General features: G+C 35.6%; 1 protein-coding gene and 1 long non-coding RNA gene across 33 annotated transcripts in view; both read right to left on the reverse strand.

Moving 5' to 3' along the window:
- Positions 1–20770, reverse strand: part of NRXN1 (neurexin 1) — a 1086661-nt gene that overhangs the window by 872094 nt on the left and 193797 nt on the right. The window lies entirely within an intron of this gene.
- On the reverse strand, positions 5754–18799 carry LOC118501468. The gene is made up of 3 exons (XR_004904096.1): positions 16535–18799; positions 8823–8828; positions 5754–5764 (listed from the first exon to the last, which is right to left on the reverse strand). It is a non-coding gene; the product is annotated as an uncharacterized LOC118501468 (long non-coding RNA).

Genomic DNA, 20770 nt, shown 5'->3' on the forward strand with positions numbered 1-20770 from the left:
AGAAGCTAAAGAACTCATAAGTATGACACATGGACATGGACTAAAGGGGGGGAACGTGGGTGGGAGAGGGGGTACAGGGTGGAGGGGAGTGAAGGGGGAAATGGGACAACTGTAATAGCATAATCAATAAAATATATTAAAAAAAAAAGAAGAAGACATCCAGTGGTTAACAAGCATATGAAAAGTTACTCAACATCACTAAGCACCAGTATAATAGAAACCAAAATCACAGTGAGCTATCACCTCACAAAACAAACAATAGCAGGTGTTGTAGAGAATGTAGAGAAATTGAAACTCTTGTGTACCTTCACTGGGGACATATGGAGATCTCTCACAAAATGAAAAACAGAATCATATGATTGAGCCATTCCAATTTTGGCCATTTACCTAAAAAACTGAAAACTGGAATGGAAAACTGTTTGAAATGTTTACTGTGGCATTAATCACAATAGCCAGGAGGTAGAAACAACCTAAACGTCCATAGGCTCATGTTATGTAATATTTTTGTATTGTAATCAAAATAGGAAAATAAAAATAAATTTAAAAATAAAGAATCTTAGTGACTTTGAAGGTAGTGCTTCTCTGCTTGAACTACCACCATGGTCATGGTTACCCTAGAATTAAAATAAAAAATATATTTGATTTCTCTTTCAGCCACAGAATAATGTTTATAATCCCTGACTCATCAGTATTTACCAGTTGACACTGAACTGAGCTGACTTTGCTCATGAAAATCCCTTTGTTTGCCACTTCTATTTCCTTTATACCACACTAACTTGCCCTTGGATGCACTAGCACCACTCTGCTTACTTGTCAATAGACATGTTTTCCATCCGCACATGTTGGTCAGAGGTCACTCTGCCCTTAAATTTAATTGTGTACTCCCCTTCAAGATAAGTACAGCAGGATCATAAATATTGAAGAGGCTGGTCAGCTAGGACGGATTAAGTAGGGCTCAGTCTCTTTCCTCAGTATATCTTTAACGGCCCATGTTTGTTACTCTTTTTGCCTCAGGGATGGAAATGTGAGAGAGCCAGTTAGTGGCCTGGAAAATTGCTCTGGTGTACCTTCATTTCTCCCCTCTTTAAATTCTTATTGAATATATTATTTATTCTATTTTGTTTAGGATAGAATTGCTGTATCATAGTGTGTTCCCCTATGCCGTTATGTGGCTTTGTTTTATTTTCTTCTTTCTTTCTTTCTTCTTTCTTTCTTTCTTTCTTTCTTTCTTTCTCTTCAGTGTCTTGGATCGTCCGGAGGTCCTTTTTATCTCTATTTTCTTCTTTGACTGTACTCGCTGCGCTATCTCTCTCTATTCTTCTCCTCTTATCTCTCTCTCTCTCTCCCCCTCCCTCCCTCCCTCCCTCCCTCCCTCTCTCTTTGCTTTATCACACTATTGCCTTAACAGGACTGTTTCTCTGATAATCTCACTGCTTGCATGATTCCAAATAATTGAACTCACTTGACTTTTTGCAGTTCCATGGAAAGTGGCCTTTGAACAGGATAGAGAAGAACCTTGACCTCTGCATTACCTAGCTCTACCGCTAAAGACCTACTGACACCACAAAACCCTTTTTCAATCCTTTATTTAATTTGATGAACAGATTATTTATTCACAAAGCTCAAAAACCAAAAAGTACTCCCTCAAAAAACCAAAAACCCCTATTGCAGTTTCCCTCCTACACTTGCCTTTCATCCTTCTCACATCCTTCTTTCCAGATGATCCTGAGTGGTAGACAGCAGTGTCTACAGTCTCCCAGATACCTCTGAACTAGAACGCTGACCTGTTTCAGCACTAGTCAAGGAGGAGCGCCTAGAGTGGTGTCAGGCTCTGCTTTCCAGCTGCTGCCTGTCAGTCAGTGGTCAGAACCATATGCACTGCTGATTTCTTGAAAGTCAATTAATCCATCACTGAGACAATCAATCAAATTCTTATGGAGTGCTCATGAAGACTAGCATTTTGTTATGGGTTACAGAGAGAAGAGAAATAAAAGAACATCTGAAGTTATTAATTTTAGAACATATATGTGTAAAATCAACACACCTACATAAAATTGTCAACAAAAGAGTATTTTCAAACTGAGCAAGTGTGAGGTTTCCAATATACATATTTTCCTGCCAACAAATTTAATTATTTAGGACTTAACAGAAGTTTAGGTACCATCAGTGCCAGTCTACTCATTTAACTAATGAAAAAAAAACCTGACATTTGGAGAAGCAGCAAGATTTATTGTTAAGAACATGGAGTATAGACCATCCTGACTCAGTTTAAATCCTAACTCGATCATTTAGCAGCTGTGTAACACTGGGCAAACTACCTAACCTCTTTATGTCTAATATTCCCATCTGTAAAATGGGCATAATAAGAACATCTGTATCATAAGATTGTAGTGATTATTATATGGGTTAATATATGTTAGTAGCTAAGAGGACATCTGACACAGAACGAGCACCACAGAAGTGCAAGATGGTATCATGATAGGTTAAGTGACTTACAGAAGATGAAATAGCTAAATCGCAAAGAAAGAGTTATTGGATGATAAAATTAGGTATTGAATTATTCATTACAAGCCATTAAAGGGATATCAAATTTAAAATAAGGTTATGGCACAGTGTTCAAGTGAAAAAAGAATCTAAGAAAAATTGAGTGGGTGAAGTGATACTTGCATTGGGGGTTGAGTTAGCTCATAAATAAGGCAATAGAAATGCAAGATGGGAGGCAAGGAAGCCAGGTTTTCATAAGTATCAGGGGGCCAGGAGATAGGCCTCAGAGACTCCTAATCTGCTCCTGCTGGAAATACTTCCTTTGGTTTTTCTTTTTACATTTTTTCAGAAAAAAAATAGAATGGAAATTGAGGATACTCATAAGTAAGACCTACATGTCTGGGTGGAAAAATATTTTAAACATTAGCTTAACTTTCAATCAGGACTGCATAAATTCTAGTCTTTGTTTTACTTGACAGTCTGGTACATTTAATAGTATTAGCAAAATAAATAAATACATGAGTCGCTGTTCATCTGTTCATATGTGTTCATAAGTGAGTGCTAACATGGATTTTAGAAATATAAAAAGTAAGTTTGAAAGTTTGGTAAAAGTTTGCTTCTTACTTTAAAATAAATTTATAATTTTCCTTTTAAATTCTGTCAGGAAATTATTTTATCTGAGTATCTAAACTATTACTAAATATGGTATGTTTCAAAGTAATAATTAATACCTTTATTGAAGAGAAAATGGAGAAAGCTCGCAAGTACCAGTGATCTACAATTTTGAATTTAGTTGTGTTTAAGAGACTGACTAAATAACATAGAAATATTTAAACATAAATAGTTTCCCTGCAAGAAATGCAAACATATATACACATCTTGCGGAGTTCCTGCCTTTTGCATTAGCTGGCCCATCCATGGGTTACAGTAAACCTAGACCTTTAAAGCCATGGCAGCCAAATTTAACCAAGCTGAGATAACAACAAAATACAAAGAAATCTCTTTAATCCAAGACTTAATTTTGAGAAACAAGAAAGAGGGGAAATATACCTTGTGGATCATAAGCTGATAAACAACCTTGGTAATACAGTCCTTCAGGTATTAAGTCCTCGCCATCATTCTTTTTTCCTACCACATTTAATGTACTATGGAAACTAGTTAGCAAAGTTCTAAAAATAATATGGTAATTGATGGTCTGCTTGTCAGTACAGCCTAAGCCCCTACCTAGAATTTAGAACCCAGTCTTCTAATTCAATCACAGACAAACAGTTATTTACAGTTATTATTTATACATTCTAATGGCTAAATTGATTGAATCTGACTTCTTATTGGTTACTGAGCATAATTTGTGAGCAATAGAAAGGGCAAACAATTACATGTTCAGCACTCCATCACTCAACGTCATTAGACAAAAAAACTGTACAAGTCCACTGCCCATGTGCATCTGCACCCTGGAAACCTGGGCATCCCTGAACCTGAAAGGCTTCTAGACTGCTTTAAGTTTGTCACTTTCATTAGTTGTGCATTAAGAGATTGCGCAGAGATTAAGATCTCTGCAGGCAGGCAATGCTTCAAAGGATAGCCCAAACAGCTCCTTCAGAAGTCATGAAGCACAGTGCTGTCAAATATGTTTTAGTTGTCATACAACTCTGAAAACTAAAGAGATAAGTAAAATCTATCTCAAATCTGTCAGAGTGAGAAGACGGAAGTATCTTGCTATAGCCCTAAGCTACCAAAGAAGACTAGAAGTGCTGAAGATTTGTAATACTAGAAATATTTTCCTAGGAAGAAAAATAGAAAGTAACAATTCCTACCATCACACAACTACAGTAAAATAAAGTCTGTACTTTATAAGTAAAGTCACAGAATAGATAATCAATGCTAGCTAACCTTTGTTTCCACAATTAGTGGTATAGGCAAAATCAAGAGCCACATTGCTGATTTACACAGCACAGTTTTTTTCTGTGGATTGATTTCATTTTCCCAACCTAAACTGCAGGACAAATGAAAAGAAGACCTGTTTCATCAAAGCACAAAGTATTTTCCCAAATGTTAATTAAGTTTGCCAAACTGTTCCCTATGCTCCCAGAAGACAATAATGAATGTTAGGTCCCAGAGAGCACCCAGAATAGTACTGGATCCACGACAAATGTTCACTAATTGGTCATTTATTGCTTGACTCTTGAGTAAGCCCACAAATGAAGGACTCAGTGGGAAAGAATCAAGTAGGAATGTATGAGTGGGGTCAAACAGGAATGATTCCCATTCTGGAGATGAATTTAAATTCCTGTTTCCTTCACATCTGCATCCAATGTTTCTGCAACATGAGGAAATGACTCTCCTCTCTGTGGATGGCAACACCATGGGACACTTGTGGTGACCTGTGTCCCTCCCACCCCCACACTGTCTCACTAACCCTAGGAATAAGGGATGAGAAATTATGTGGACAGACTGTTTATCACAGAAACAATCTCCTGCTTATAGAGCAGTATCTGATGTAGAGGATAAAAGGAAAAGAAGAAAGAACCAAAATGATTCCAATGGAGTCACATAACTCTATCTTTTCACACACACAAAAAAAGAGGGGAGTATAAAATTGTGAAATTGTGTGCTGAATGGATAGGAGCAACATGGAGCAACTTTATTTATTAGTAATTGTTTACATCCAATATATGGAAAATTATATGAATAAACAAGGGAAATATGTGTGGCATTATTGTATTATTATTGCTATAATTTAAGCCCACTGATTGTGTGTGCCTGTGTGTGTGAAAAACAGTTGAATATACAGAACTATCAAATACGGCATTTTATCATTATAACCATTTTAATGGTATAACTACTACACTTTAGATTATTTTTACTAAATTATAGACGTAGGAGCAGGCAATACTTAAAAAGTTTACCCTTCTGAAAATTCTATGATTTTATAATTCTGAGCATAAAGGTAGCTGCCTTTCAAACATTAGTGTGTGTGAGAGCTGTGTGGCTGCCTGAGATTAGAATATGCTATCACCCAGAACAGGGAAATAGAGGTTTGGCCTAAGGTCTAAATAAATAAGTATGTTGAGGCCAGGGGCACCATCAAAGGGTCAGGCTCCTAGGTAAAACAACAGTCTCCATTTGAAGCCCTTAGGTAAATATGGGATCCAGGCAGGAAAACAGCCACTTCTCCAGGGAAATATCAGACTAACAGAGTCAAGGCAGCCTTGGAGTCAGATAAAAAGCAAGTGGACAAGCAAGAAGAGCCCCCCAGGGTCAGAACTTTGAGAAGGGCCTGCTGATTTGTGAGATTTCTGCTGATAGCAGCTGAAAACATTTGTTTCAAATGCATCAAACTAACAATAGCTGAAGGTATTCAAAAGGTTTTGAAAGTTTTGAAGGTTTTTAAAGTTTGGATGCTAGACTGCTCTTATGTACTTGAACTGACTGCATGCAAGTGACAACCCATAGGCAAGGGTGAGAAAAACAATCATGAAGTTAGTAAATCAATCTGGCTGCCTTTGGGTGATCTGATACATTTTGCCCTAAAAGCCTGCAATGTATCCACAGTTTATTCATTTATTTAGCAAAGAAAGCCCTGTGGCAAAAAACAAGCTTGGAGTACATAAGAAAGGGAAAAAAGTAAGACTAGAACAAAATGAGTGAAGGAAAGTGAAGGTATCACAGATAGAGGTAAGGTACCAAATCACAAGATCTAGAGTAAGGAGTTCATTTTGGAGAAGATTAGATCAGAGGTTACTCCAGTAATCTTACTACTGGATGATGGTGGCTTGATTAGCGGGTTAGCCGTGGAAATGAAAAAAAAAAAAAAACCAAACCACACTATAAATTCGGCATATGTTTTAGAAATATACTCACATGAGCTTTCGATTGCAGCATATGTGTATGTGTGTTTTAGAGAGGGAGCCAATGAGGAATCAAGGATGACATGACTTCTGGGTATTTGAATTGTGTACGCAGGTTTATGGTAATAGTATTCATTGAGAAGGGATTTCTGAAGAAATTATGAGCATGAAAAGAGAAAATAAATATCTCTGTTTCAGATCTGAGAAATTTGAGATACCTTTTAGACATACTAGTGGAGATATAAAGTAGGTAATCAGTTATATAAATTAGGAGCTCATTATAGAGATAAGGAGGAAAGATATACAACTGAGATTCACTAGTATATAGATGGCATTGAAAGTCACAGTGGGGTGGACTGCAAAAGTCATATTAAAATACAGCAGGAGGCTTAACACCGAAATGCTATCATTTTTACCCACACCACAATTCATGCCTGATTTCATAAGTATCACAGTATAAGATTTGACTATATTTTATTGTTTTATAGCAGTTAATTATTTTTAAAATTGTGAGAACCCACAATAATTAGCAGCAAATAATTTGTATGTTTATAAAATGCTTTAGGGGATTATGCCTAAATACTTAGTGTTCCAAATAGCATTACTCTTATAAGCGATAAATGTGACCCTCTGGCTATAATATTAAAAAACAGGAAGAACAAAGTAAACTCTTTTAAAGACTTATTTTCAAATGTCACCATAGCAATAAATTATTGATTTCCACATCTAAATTTAATGTTTTTATTTATGAAGTACTTCTAACTCTTAGTAACATAATATATGTAACTTTGCCTTAACAGACCATTTTATTTGGAAGAATTCTACAGTTTGAATGAATCCAATTAAGTGTGCTGCGTGTGTCTTCTCAGTCTGCCCTTAGCAAGGCTCACAATGTGAGTTCTGTTCTACTTGCTATCAGGGGAAACCACACAGGAACCCAAAGAATACTGCCTGCTGGAAAAAAATAAAATGAGCTCATTTCTGTATAAAGTCTCTGGCTGTGGCCACACAGAACACAGCATCCGTTCATAGATTCTTCTGATTGCACCAGGCCATTGTCTGGGCTTGCACTTCTCTACTGGCAGGTGCAGCTCATTTTTATTTGTGCTCTGCAATAGACTGAGTTACCAATACCTACAGATTTGGATTATGAAAAATTATCTAGGCAAGTAAAAAAAATTAAAATTTGAAACAATTCAGTAGCTTGGCAGGAAGAGGGAGGGAGGCCCAAAGGAACTTGAAGAAAGAGAATCTTGTGAAAATGAACAAAGCCCCTTGTTCTCCTTTGAATAGTAAAGGTACTCATCCACATGCCGACATGACATAGGGATTTTATTATCAATTGTCACACACAGCAGTTTTATTAGTACCTATTCAAGACTAAGCTAATTTAAAAACACTTGAAACATTAGTCAGGTATATTTAAAAAGAAAGTTCAAAAGCTCTGCATCATATACTATCTGCTATTAGCAAAATAAGGCTCAGCTCATCCTTAGTCTTGTAACACATTCATTTACATGTGAGCTGCCTGTACCACAATCACGGCCATCATGCTCTGGGGCACCGAGATTCCCTGCTTTGTCAGAACATGATGACATGCACTGTCTCTTTTGCTTCATTTGAACTGCTTAGTCCATTTAATGTTATAATACATCTCCTCCCACATTAGTTTTCTATTCTCATCTAGTTTCTCTTAAAATTTAAAGTTATTTTAAAAAACTGATGATCTTCACTAAAGCACAACAATATACTCCACTACTTAGTAGAGTACACTAAAGTATACTCCATAACCTAGACTTTTCACACCTTTGTATAGATCAGATAGCATGCACTGTCATAAATATTAGGGCAGCAATAGTATTCGCAATAGCACAAAACTGGACACTACCTAAATGTGCCCAAATTAAGGACAGAATAACTAGAATTACCACACAGTGGAAACTGTACTACAATGAGCATACACCGTCTGAACTTCATGCAACGATATGCAGAAATCTCTAGACTGTTGAACAAAAAAATGTTAAGTCGCAGAAATTAAAGTGAATATTTTAGTATATAAGCTACTAATACCTTATCTTGATTAATTTACCAGGCATGAGTAAAATAATAGGGGAATTTTGGCTAATGTGAATTTGTATGATTCCCTGTACAAAGCACAAAAGCATTCTCAAGTAAACTGTAATGCTAGAAAGCAAAGTAGTAATTATGCTTAATGTGGGTACCAGTGGGAGGAAGAGGGCATGAGAGGCTTCTGAGAAACTGTTATTGTCCTTGAGTTCACCCTGGTGCTGGCTACAAATGCATTTCATTGGTTAAATTCGTCAAGATGTGCAGTTAAGATATGTATACATTTTTGTATTGATAGTATATTTAAATAACAGTTAAAGAAATCTGAAGTTCACATGAACATTGACAGAGTTGGAGGAGACATACCTGGCAACCAGATGTAGCAGACAGAGTTTCTGTCCATAAACATCATCTACCTCCCACCCATATCTGCTCCCAACAATAGGCTTGGCTACATGGCTTGCTCTTATGAAAGAAATGTGAATAGAAGTCATCATTCTTTCTAACCTGAAGTTTTAAGAGCTGATGTGGGGTTCATGTGGGGTTCAACATCACCTCTTTTTCCTCTGCTTTAAGACTGTGCCAAAATGCACAGTCTTAAAGCACCACATGGAAGGAAGCCACAGCCAAGTAGTATTGGGCATTTCACAGGACCAAAAGAAGTGTATCTTTCTTGTAGGAAGTCTTTGAGACTTTATCCTACCAGGTTTGAGAATAGTTGGATAATCCTCACTATTGTGAACACAAAGAACAAAATTATTTACATCCTGTACTGCATACCTTCCGATTACACCTAACTCAATGCTTCATAGGATCTTCCCGCCCTCACCCAGTGTCGGTGTCTCACGGCCCTCTTTAGGCACTGTCAAGGCTCTGAGGCCCTCCAGCTATTACCTATCCGCTTAGAGACGATCAGATCCCCATACTTCATTCAGCTAAATAAATGGTTTACAAGCAAATGTTGAATTCCACTGGGAAGAGAGGCACTTGATCACCTTTTGTTCGTAGAAAACAACTTTTGATAGAGTAGGATGTGCCCCCTATTACTGTGCCAGGGGGCAGACCTGACCATAGTAGATTCATACAAGGGAAATACTGAGGAGGGCTAGGTTAATCAGATGTTTTTCTTCCATAAATTAGGAGTCTGAATGAAATAGAGTGCCCCTAAAAATGAATCCTAGAAAAAAATGCTCCAAAAAGAAGTAACATGGCCCTGGCTTGGTAGTTCAGTTGGGTAGAGCATTGTCCTGATATGCCAAGGTTGTGGTTCAGTCCCTGGGCAGGGCACATACAAGAATCAACCAATGAATGCATGCATTAGTGCAACAACAACTTAATGTTTCTCTCTCTCTCTCTAAAAAACAATGAATATTTTTTTAAAAAAAGAAATAATATGAAATTCAAAAGTTTTGGTTATAAGCTATCTCAATATCCTCTTGATAAAGTTACTTATTTTTCTTGGTAGCCAGAAAAAAGTTTGACAGCCTGAAACTACAATAAAATCCATAGTGGCCTTTCCACTAAGGTAACATTTTCACAAAGTTAGTCTTTGTGAAAAGATCAGATCAATTTAATGTGTCATCGTGGAGCCGGATTAAGATGGGAATCATTGGCATGGGAAGTCAGAAAATCTGGATTTGAAGGATGCCAATAACAAAATAGTTGACCTCAGGTAAATTACCAAATCTCTTTGAGCCTCAGTTTACTCATTCAAAAAATGAAGTCCGTGGATTACATAAGTAGTTCTAACCTTTACCATATTCTCTGTATATGTGGGTGTTTGTGTGTGTATCTTAGATTCCTAGGTAGGGCCCAACACCAGATGTGAGTTAGGGCTCAGGTTTTTTTTTTTTTTTAATAAGGAGCCCTAAGGATGCAAAGCCAGGTAGTCCTTAGGTCACACCATGAGAAACACTGGTCTAGAGAGAGGGTTCCTCCCACTTGCAGCTCTGACTCTCTCTGCATCAGTCAGTGCCCTCAGAGACTACTTTTGTACTGTCCTCCCTGCTCTTCGGCCGTGCAGACTGGGCTATGCCACTTGTCCTCTGTCATATTGGAAAGGCAAAGAAATTACTAAGGTTTCCCTTATATTTGTATTTTTGGTGAAAAATACAGATAATCTCACACAGTCCAGGGAGAACTTACTTTTCAAAACTGCTATTAGATGGGGTATCTTCTACTGTGTAGGCTCCCATTCCCTACAAATTTTATAATTCAAACAGGCCTCATGAACCACAATTGATCTTAGAGGAGTCACCTTTTAGATAATCTCCTCACAAAGATTTAAACTTCTAAGTGCAAGAAAAAATATGATATAAGTAAAAGTCTAATGATATCCTTAAAATAAGGTTATACTTAGGAAAACTAAAAGGCATGTCAAAGAAAATTATGTTTGACCTTTACTTTCGATTTCTAATGTAATTCTACCCTGTTGTTGTTCAATAGCAAAGAGAAAAACTACACGTAAAAATATTTTCATATTTTGTTAAGGAAATTCTACCACTGGGTCTAAAAAAGAGTTTTAATTTTATTTGAATTATAAAGTAAATTCTAGCAGATTAATCTCTGTGACTTTAAAATGCAAATGTCTCTAATAATAATGATAATTGACATGCCAGAAGATGACATTTGCTTAGAGAATATTCAAGTTCTCTGGGAATGTATGGGCATAAATATTCAAAATTAAAATCTGAGGTCATCAATTGTATCAATCCTAAATAGATAATAAATCTCCAGAAATAAAAATAATCTCTAAATGCTAGACAAATCAATATATCATTTATCTTGCCCAAGTATGTTATCTTGTCAAAGGGCCCTGAAGCAGGAGGCAGAATCAGAAGAGGCTAGTAAGGTCCATTCCGGCTCTTTCCCTTAGACACCAGGTTGTTTTGAACAAGTAATTTAAGTACTGAGTCCCACTTTCTTTATTTGTAAGTAGGGACAACTTTGGGCATATCACCAAACCTCTCAGTGTTAACGCCTCAAATTAATGAGTGTAAAGGCCTCCTTTAATTCTAACGTTCAATATCTAAACTGCGGTGCTTGAAAACTAATATTCTCTTCACATCTACTGAATGTGAAAATATACTATCAGTCACTATAAACTCCAAAATAAATTGTCTAGTTTTAGTTTTAGAAATTAATAAGAAAAATAGGAAGATTTTGTGTTATTTATTCACAATAACAGGTTTTATTTTTTATTTTGTTTTTGTTTTCCCTCTGTGATCTTCTGTAATCTTGATCTAAGTTACAGATTTGAGGATCCTTTATTTCTTATATTCATGGTATATGAGAAAACTTGATCACTAAAGGATTAGGAGTATAAGACATTTTTGAAACAGATGTGGACTGTGGCAATATGTTATAGACACCAATTGGTGTATATACATTTGAAAAAAACATATAACTGAAAGAAGTCACATAAAGCAATAACTCAAAATAAAGATCCTGAGTACACGGTCACGTCTGGGAGTTTTGAAGCTAAAAGCACACACTTTGAAGATACCCAGCACGAGTTCATCCCTTTACCTGGACAGCGCTCTGTAAAAAGAAATCCACCGTGGTCGCCATTGTCTGCCCAGGGCAAAACACGATATCTGCTACTTAATGGTTGTTAATGTTCTTCAACTGATGAACAATTCAATGAACAAGGTGCAGCAGCCCCCTTATCTGTGGAGGATGAGTTCCCAGACCCACAGTGTACACCTGCAACAGCGAACGATATTGAACCCTATAGATACTGGGTTGGCCAAAAAGTCCAATTAGTTTTTTTCTATAAAATCAAAGATACATTTTTTATTTTCACCAATATCTTTATTGATTTGATATTTCTAGTATACCTCCCATGTGGTATAATGTTGATTGTTCCAAATGTCTCCATTTGATCACACAACTTCAACTGGTCCACTTGACCATGGAACATCATCCAGAAAGATATCCCCAGCATAAAACTTTGCAAACCACTTTAGGCACTGAACTTTCCATCAGCTATAGCACCTTATGTCCATATACTGTGCACAAACATTTTATTTTTTGTGTTTCAGTTGCATTTTTACCCTTTCTAAAAAAAACATAATATGCCAAAAATGTTGCTTATATTTTCCAATTTTCAATATTAAAGTGGCTACACGAAAATGCACCAATTTTGATAAGTTTTCTTTAAATGCACACTGATATGACAGGTGTCACAACACAATCTAACAAAACTGTTTCCAGTGTCGCAGGTTCAATTCCCAGTCAGGGTACATGCCTGGGTTGCAGTCCATGACCCCCAGCAACTGCACACTGATGTTTCTCTCTCTCTCTATCTCCCTCCCTTCCCTCTCTAAAAAAAAAAAATAAATAAATAAAATTAAAAAAAAAACTGTTTCCAATGAGACAACTCAGTGCTACTGTAGCCATCTTACAGAAAAAAAACCAAATGGACTTTTTGGCCAAGCTAATACTATGCTTTTTCCTTTATACACAGACACTTTATCTGAATTGCCAGCATCACCACCCTTCTGCTTTGGGAGCCATTATTAAGTAAAACAATGGCTAGTTACTTGAATGCAAGCACTATGTGGTACCTAGACAGTGATTTGATAACTGAGGCCACTACTAAGCAACTAATGGGTGGGGAAAATATGCAGTGTGGATACACTAGACAAAGCCTAATTTATATCCTGGATGGGATAGTATACGACAGCATGAGATTTTATCATGCTACTTAGACTATGAATTATTTATTTCTGAATTGTCAATTTAACATTTTCATACTGTAGACTGTCGTAGACTGTTCTGTGTGGCGTGGGCCCAGCTCCCACTCGGAGATGCACAGGACCCACGCCCACTGATAGGTTCTCCTGTGGGGAATCAGGCTTGCAACGTACCTAGTCCACTGAGTCTTGCTTTTTGCTAAAACTCCCTCACCCTGAATTGAAGGCATTTATTGCAAAGAAACTTCCTATAAACCTTCCAAGGATGAGTACAACAGGTTCAACCACTTTCGCCTTTTCATTTGCAAATATCCCTCTTCTGTGATGTGATTAGCAGGATTGGCTCTTTTGTTTTCTGTAAAAGGTAACTACCTAAAGTGAGCCTGTGCATAGTTAATGAGGACCTTCTTGTAATGTGCCCAGTGAGACAATAAAAGTGCATTGGAGCAAGGGCTGAGGCTTTGGCTCCCCTTGAGAGAAAAGCCATGCTGCTCCTTTTTCTCCACCAGACTCGGTGGTCCATGTGAATGTCTCATTTCATCCATAATGACACAGACATTGTGGGCCAGTGTCTGCATCACAGACTGTGCTTGATCAGTAGGTACTGTAGGGAGTGGGTAGTAGTTCTTAGGAAACAACAGAATTGTATAACCTTGCTGTTATCTACTCTTAGCCAAGTGATAATCCAACTAAATATTCTGGAGTATAGCATAAAGGCAATCACATTACCCTTCAAAATATGAGTGAGGTCAGTCATTTTTAAAATTGAAAAATGAGCATCTATTTTGTATTTAGTTGAGACAGTATAACAAAATGGTTTGGGGAAGAAATAATTTTTTGAATCAGACAAAAATAGGTAAGAAAACAGGTTATCCTTTGTACAAACTTTGTTAACTTGAGCAAGCAATTTTATCTCATTGATACTCCTTTATTTACAAAACTAAGAAAATAACTTTTAACTTATGCCACTGCAAGATTTAAATGTCAAAATTTTTAGAAAACATTTAGTATGGTGGCCAGCACACAGTAATTGCTCAATAAACAACTACTGTAATGGCCCTACATCTATTAAAAATCACCATTGACATAATTCAAAGCTTTTCCCAATTGGTTGATGTCAATTTGATAAATAAGAAACAACATAATTATTTTTCTTTACCTTGTAGATGTTTTTCAAGACATAAAGAAGTCAGTTTGCTTTGTAATTCCTTCTTGTCTTATTTTGTATTGCTAGCACAAGATTAATAATAGCCTCTTTTCCTTAGAGCATGCAACCCATTTTCAAAGAAACTCAAGCCCCACCTCCTCTATGCCACAAACTTCAGCACATGCAATCTCTCCCTCCTTTGACCTCTCAGCACTATCATACTACTTATTATAGAAGGTTATGTTTATGCTGATTTTATCTCTGTACCTATGCAATGAGTTCCTTAAGGATAAAAGGCGTATTTAACAATTATACTGTTTTCTCTTTCATTCCTGTACTCCTAGTGGTGTGCACTTTTAATATTAATTGTTTCATGCAGTACATGGGTTGTTTGTTTCCCGTTCTCATCAAATAAATTGCATGCTAGGAATGTCGGGAACCCGCCCTCTACTTTTTTGCATTATTCACACATGCACATTTAGTCTAACAAGAGGCTGGTACAATTGCAGATTTCATTTAATTATGGCCACTCAATGATACCTCCCTCTGCACTAAGAAACACTCATGTTGTTTCCTTCCCTGACACACCTGAGTATTCAGGAAAACTTACAGCTGCTATGTGCATACAACTCCCTTCTATAATAGGCCCAGAGTTAGGGCTCCAGAGACAGGTAGGGGGGGTGGGGCCTACAGCAAAGTGGGGAGGGCTTGCTCTGCCAAAAGACATTAAAATAAAACAAGAAGGGGGAAAAAGAAAAATACATGACTACACTTAGACAAACTGATGTTTTTGTGTGCCATATTTGCCTGAAGGCTGTCAAAGGAAAACTAGCATACGTATGGGTACACTGACACATGCTCATCAAACTTCTAAATGCAAAGTCTCAATTCTTCTAAGAACACAGATATTCTGGGTTAGTTTTATTTCAAATGGAGTGTCATTGTGTCTTCATAACTATATTTATATTTATCATATGTGTTTTTAATATAATACATTTTAATACATGATAAATTAAGTAGTTATAAATGAAAAGCAAAAATATTCATTTTATCTTTGAAATAAATCACAAGACAGATTAATGGAATAGCAATGGTGAATTTGTCTTAGAGACTATGTTAAAATGCTGATATAAGACGTTTTTAATTAGAATTGGAAAACAATCCTGAAATGAAGTTAAAGTATATATTCTTTTTGTCTTTTTTGGATGGGATCAGTAATTTTCATAATCTAATTACATATGTGTGACTTCAGCTATATGTAATTTAAGAATTTATTATCAATTATTATTTCCATATATTAGTGTATTTAAAGCCACACACAAAACTAATTAAAGTTACTTATAAATTCAATTTGTATTATGGATTATAATTTGTTACACATAATTTATACATTATATAATTCATAACTATGCAATTTAATTCACTATATTACTAATATGGAGAAATATTTTAAACAAAGAAATATGCACACATGTCTACAATATGCAAGGTGTTTTGCTGGAGACTGTACATATTCTTGATGGGTTAGAAGTAGTACTTGAGAGATTTTTTTTATGCAGTCCTTGATGCTACATTGTTTTATGCAACTCAGATTTTGAAGGTTGTTTTTAAGTAAGCATGGGAAAGTTTGTAGCTTGACGTCAACTTTACCACGAATAATTTCTCACCAGTAATTTTTAATTAAATATTACAGGGAAGCAAAATATGGGTTGGTGTTCTGGATATTTACAGCTAATTTGTTCAATTAGACAGATGATCTAAAACCTTAATAAGGCAAAATAATCAACATGCATTACTCCTATTACAAAGTATGATAGTTACCTTCACTTATGGTAAAGATTTCAATAGCCCTTTTCCTTCTTCTAAAAAATTACTTTAAAAAAAAAAGCATGCAATCAATCATTCATATTATTTCCAAGGACTCATAAAAAAGAATTCTACTTTTTATTTCCAATAGGATTTTGCTTAATGTATATGGATAACAATTTTTACATAATATACTACTGTACAAAGTTGGATCAAATTTGTATTTTTCTAAACATATCTCCATTTATTTATATTATAATTTATGAGTTATACTAAAATATTTAAAAACCTCAAACTTTGGAAATTACATATAATTGTCAATTAAAAAATAGCAAGTTCACTTAGAACAAATATTCTAGATTTAAAACATATTACTTCCAAATTTCACAAGCCATTATCTGATAGGTCAGTTCTTAGAAATAATTTTTATAAATCAAGAAATTCAGGCTAAAATGTTAAGTGATCCAGTGTTGGAATTGAAATACTTCTACTCCAATGTTTGACTTTCCTATTTAACATCAGTGATAACTTTGTAGTTGAAATGCAAAGTTATATTTCAATAAAGATGGACTTGCTCTAAAAATTCCCCCTTATTTTGTAAGCTAACCAATATTGAGTTCTTATTTCAACCCCTAACTTTGACTCCAAATTAAGGAAAACAGAGGGAAGTAAAAAAATCAAGACAGTTTTATAAAATAAACAAGATGTAAGGAAAAATGAAGTCAACCAGATGACAAGCATTAAAAATACAGCAACATTTCTCTACTTACGTAAATTTATCACATTGCCTGGTCACATTCTATAAATATAGAACGGTTTATTGGTTCTGAATGGTTTATTGGTCAATCTGAGATGTATTTCAGTAGCACTGAGAAAGACAGTGGCATATTGATGGAAGAAAACTATCTTATATTTTAAAAATTGCTCGTTAGATTATACATTTCATAGTCTGTGAGTGTATGACTGATTCACGGTGGTGGGCAGAGTGAGGTAGAGGAGTGTCAGAAAGGCCTCTCTTTCTAATGTTTCATATGACTTTCAACTTAACATTCTTTCCCCTTCCTTTCTCCTTGTCACTCTTCCCTACTGCAAAGGCCTAAAATTTCAGGGAATCAGAAAGACTGTTAACCAGAACACAATATATTAAATCCACTGAAAGAAATAACTGGTTCTCAGGTATGCCACTCTCTGAAATGACATATAAGAGCCATGACAATAATTTTTTAAAAAATAGACATGCACTTAAAAAACTATTGCAGGAGGAGAAATGGTGGAATGATCTTTCATTAGGACACTCACACATTGTCAAAGTACATACCTTTCTCCTGAATTTTATTACCAAAGAAAGTAAAAGAGAAGTGAATTAAGTCAGCAATGTGTTAGGATCTCAGATGCAGTGATAGGTAACAGCTTTCAGGAGCATTCTTCTATTAAGAACATGTCCCATCACACATAGAGGTTAACAGACCTTTCAGAGCAAAACACGTTAGCTGTGCCCAGTGGAGGCTTCAGCAGAACAGCTTCTGTTAACAGCTTTCTACACCTCAGTGAAGATGTCAAAGGTGCTAATGGATTTGCACAAGTCTACGCATGTTTTCTGGAGGTATGAAATGACATCAAATTTGATTTGACTGATATTGGAAAATTGTTGAAATTATGAGATAAATACACAAATTAAATATTTATTTATTCAAGCATCTTGAAAAAAATTAACCTGTGAGGGTTTCCCTGGCAATTCCTTAGGTTCTATATTCGGGAAGCATTTAGTACTAGTAGTGAAGAATTAAATCAATACTATTTCTGGAATTGCATTTTATATAATAATAGCTATGTAAGAAGAAGACAAATTTTTTATTGTATTTGAGATGCATGAAACAATATTTTTTGCATATATCAGAAAAAGAGACAATAAGTTTTAACAGACTTTTGGTTCAAGTATGCTTGACATTTATAAAAATACACTAGTTATTTAAAAGTAACAATTCAGCTTTTATCAGGAAATACAGAAAATCTGAAGACCAATCTTTTTCAGAAGTATACCTAGAAATTTCTACCTATGAATCCATGGTAATCCACAGTGAACTGATTTTGTTAGTATTTTGGGTATTGCTTTAGATTTTATGATGTTACCAGTCCTACAATGTTCTGCATTGTTGGCTTCAGGAGACAATTGCTTGAGTAAGACACTGCTAAAATTTACCTTATTCTGCCTTATTCTTAGGAAGAGAACAAATGGCTGAAAGAAAAGTTAATCAAATTTTATAAAAATGTTTCCTTCTCTGATACAAAGTATCTAGTTCAACATAAATACTAAAATCTATATATTTATTTTCAATTTTGTTAGTTAGGCATTAATTTAAAAAACACTAAAGTGAAATAAAAATATGTATATAAAGCATGAAAATCATTCTATTTTCTATACTAATCCATAAAATCTTTGTGTTTAGATGATGGGAAAAGATAGAAGGAACAGATAAGATTTTAACAGATATTTTGGAAATATTGAAAAGCAATATATGATTTTTAAAAATTTACCAATAACTATCCTTGATATTACTTAGAATTACAGGTATGTAGAACCTAAAAAGCTGTTATGGGTTGAATTGTGCTCCCTTCTAACCCCCCCAAAATGTATATTGTAGTACTAATTCTCAGCACTTCCGAAGGTGGCCTTATGTGGAAATGGGTTTTGAAGAGGTAATCAAGTTAAAATGAGATCACCAGGCAGGCCCTAGTTTCATGTGACTGGTGTTCCTACAAAAAAAGGCAGGAGCGGAATTTGAACACAGCGACAGACACACATAGTAAAGACACCGTGAAGACACAGGGACACACGGACATGTGACCAGAATGATGCATGCACAAGCCAAAGAATGCCTAGGGTTAGCAGAAAAAAACAGAATCCAGAATAGGCAAAGAACGATTCTGCCCTAGAGCTGTCAGGGAGAGCACAGTCCTGCTGGCATTCAGAGCTCTAGGTGCCAGAACTGTGAGAGAATGTCTTTGGTTTTAGGCCAGCCAGTTTTTCATACCTGGATACTGCAGCTTTAGGAAACAAATAAGCCAAAAAAACGCAGGTAGAAAAGACTGATGACTGTCTCGCTGCCCCAAATCCCAGGCAGAAGTCTAGAAACAAAAGCCTGATTTTCTTGACTACAAGTTTGGGGTTACCTCTTGTCCCTTGGAGAATGACCAATTGAAAATTTTCAATTTTACATTTCATCAAACTTCATTCCTTTAAGCTAGTTTATTTAGAGACTTTTGGTAGATCTAAAAGTAAATATTAGTACTGTTTCCCTTTTGATTCTTTCTAAATAGCCATGCTCCATTTTCTAAAGCTATGTTTTCAATCTTCAAGATAAAATTGAGACTTTGTATTAATCTATCTGATGCTTGATTTCTATCAAGTGATCCCATTTAAAAAATATTTTAAAATTTTACAACAAGATTAAGGGAAAGTTAAAGTATCATGAAAGACTACAAGATTTTTAATTACTCACTTTTTGGTAATATTTGAATTATGTAACCTCCTAAGGTACTAATCTTGCAAACACCTACAGACATCACGAAACACCACTTTTTATTTCACTTGTAAGAACAATTATTTATTACAAATAACTTGGAAGCCTCATGAAAGCAAAGAAAAATTTTTTTGCATGTTTGAACTTCTAACACTTAGCACCATGCCCAACACAAAACTGATGTTCCATGATGAGTAAATACATCCATTCAGCAAGTATTTATTTAGCAGTTACTATGTGTTGGCATTATTCTATATGCTGAGAATAGAGCACTGAAGGAAAAGTATAAAAATCCTTCCTATTATTGAGCTTAGTGTTCTAACAAAGAGAGACAGAAGATAAACCGTGGTATATCAAAAGGTGATAAGTACTAAAGAGAAAAAAAGAAGGCAGAGAGCAAGGAATAGGGAATACTGAAGATTGTTGCCATTTTAATTAGGGCAGTAAGGAAAGGCTTGCAGGGTTTCAACTTGACATTTGACTCTTGAGCGAAGACTTAAGGAATGCATGTTTGAGGCATGCTGTAAGCGTTGAGACCTAATTGCATCTTTTCATTGTCAAGAAATAAGATGACACAGCTTCTTGGTTTGTCTAGACTGGACCTAGTTTGTATGCCTCCTATCCTAGTATAACTATTAGTAGCTCCCCCTTTAATTCTCACTGGAGCCCCAGATTAAATGATAAATTATATAGTCATGCTACTTAGATCATAATCTCTACACAGTCCATACCAATGTTTGTTAAATTAATGAGTTAAAAAGTCTATCTCCCTCTCGCATCTCATCATTTTTTATTTGTCAAACCTCATAACCTCCTTGTGCAGCAATATTGGCATCAATCCCCAAAATTTGAGACTAAGATTGATGCTCAGAGAATCTCTTAATATCCTTAAGTGTAAAGCTCAAAAGAGATATACTTATGATTAGCATCGACAATAACAATTTTCTCTCACTATGTAAGTTTTATTTAGTATCCTCCTTGTCTTTCATTTCACCGCTGAGACCGACATCTTTATAGAGGTCCAGATGGTGCAGGGAGATTATGACAATGAAAGTTAGCTCATGCTGAGGGCCTAAAGGAAGAACAAATCATGGCTTGCCTGAAAGACCAATTTCAATTACATACTTACTATGTCCTTATCAGATGGGGTGCTCACTCTGTACCTTGCCTTGTGCAATTTAAGATAATGCATGAGTGGAT

This window comes from Phyllostomus discolor, chromosome 6, assembly GCF_004126475.2.
Source record: "Phyllostomus discolor isolate MPI-MPIP mPhyDis1 chromosome 6, mPhyDis1.pri.v3, whole genome shotgun sequence".
Classification (NCBI taxonomy): domain Eukaryota; kingdom Metazoa; phylum Chordata; class Mammalia; order Chiroptera; family Phyllostomidae; genus Phyllostomus; species Phyllostomus discolor.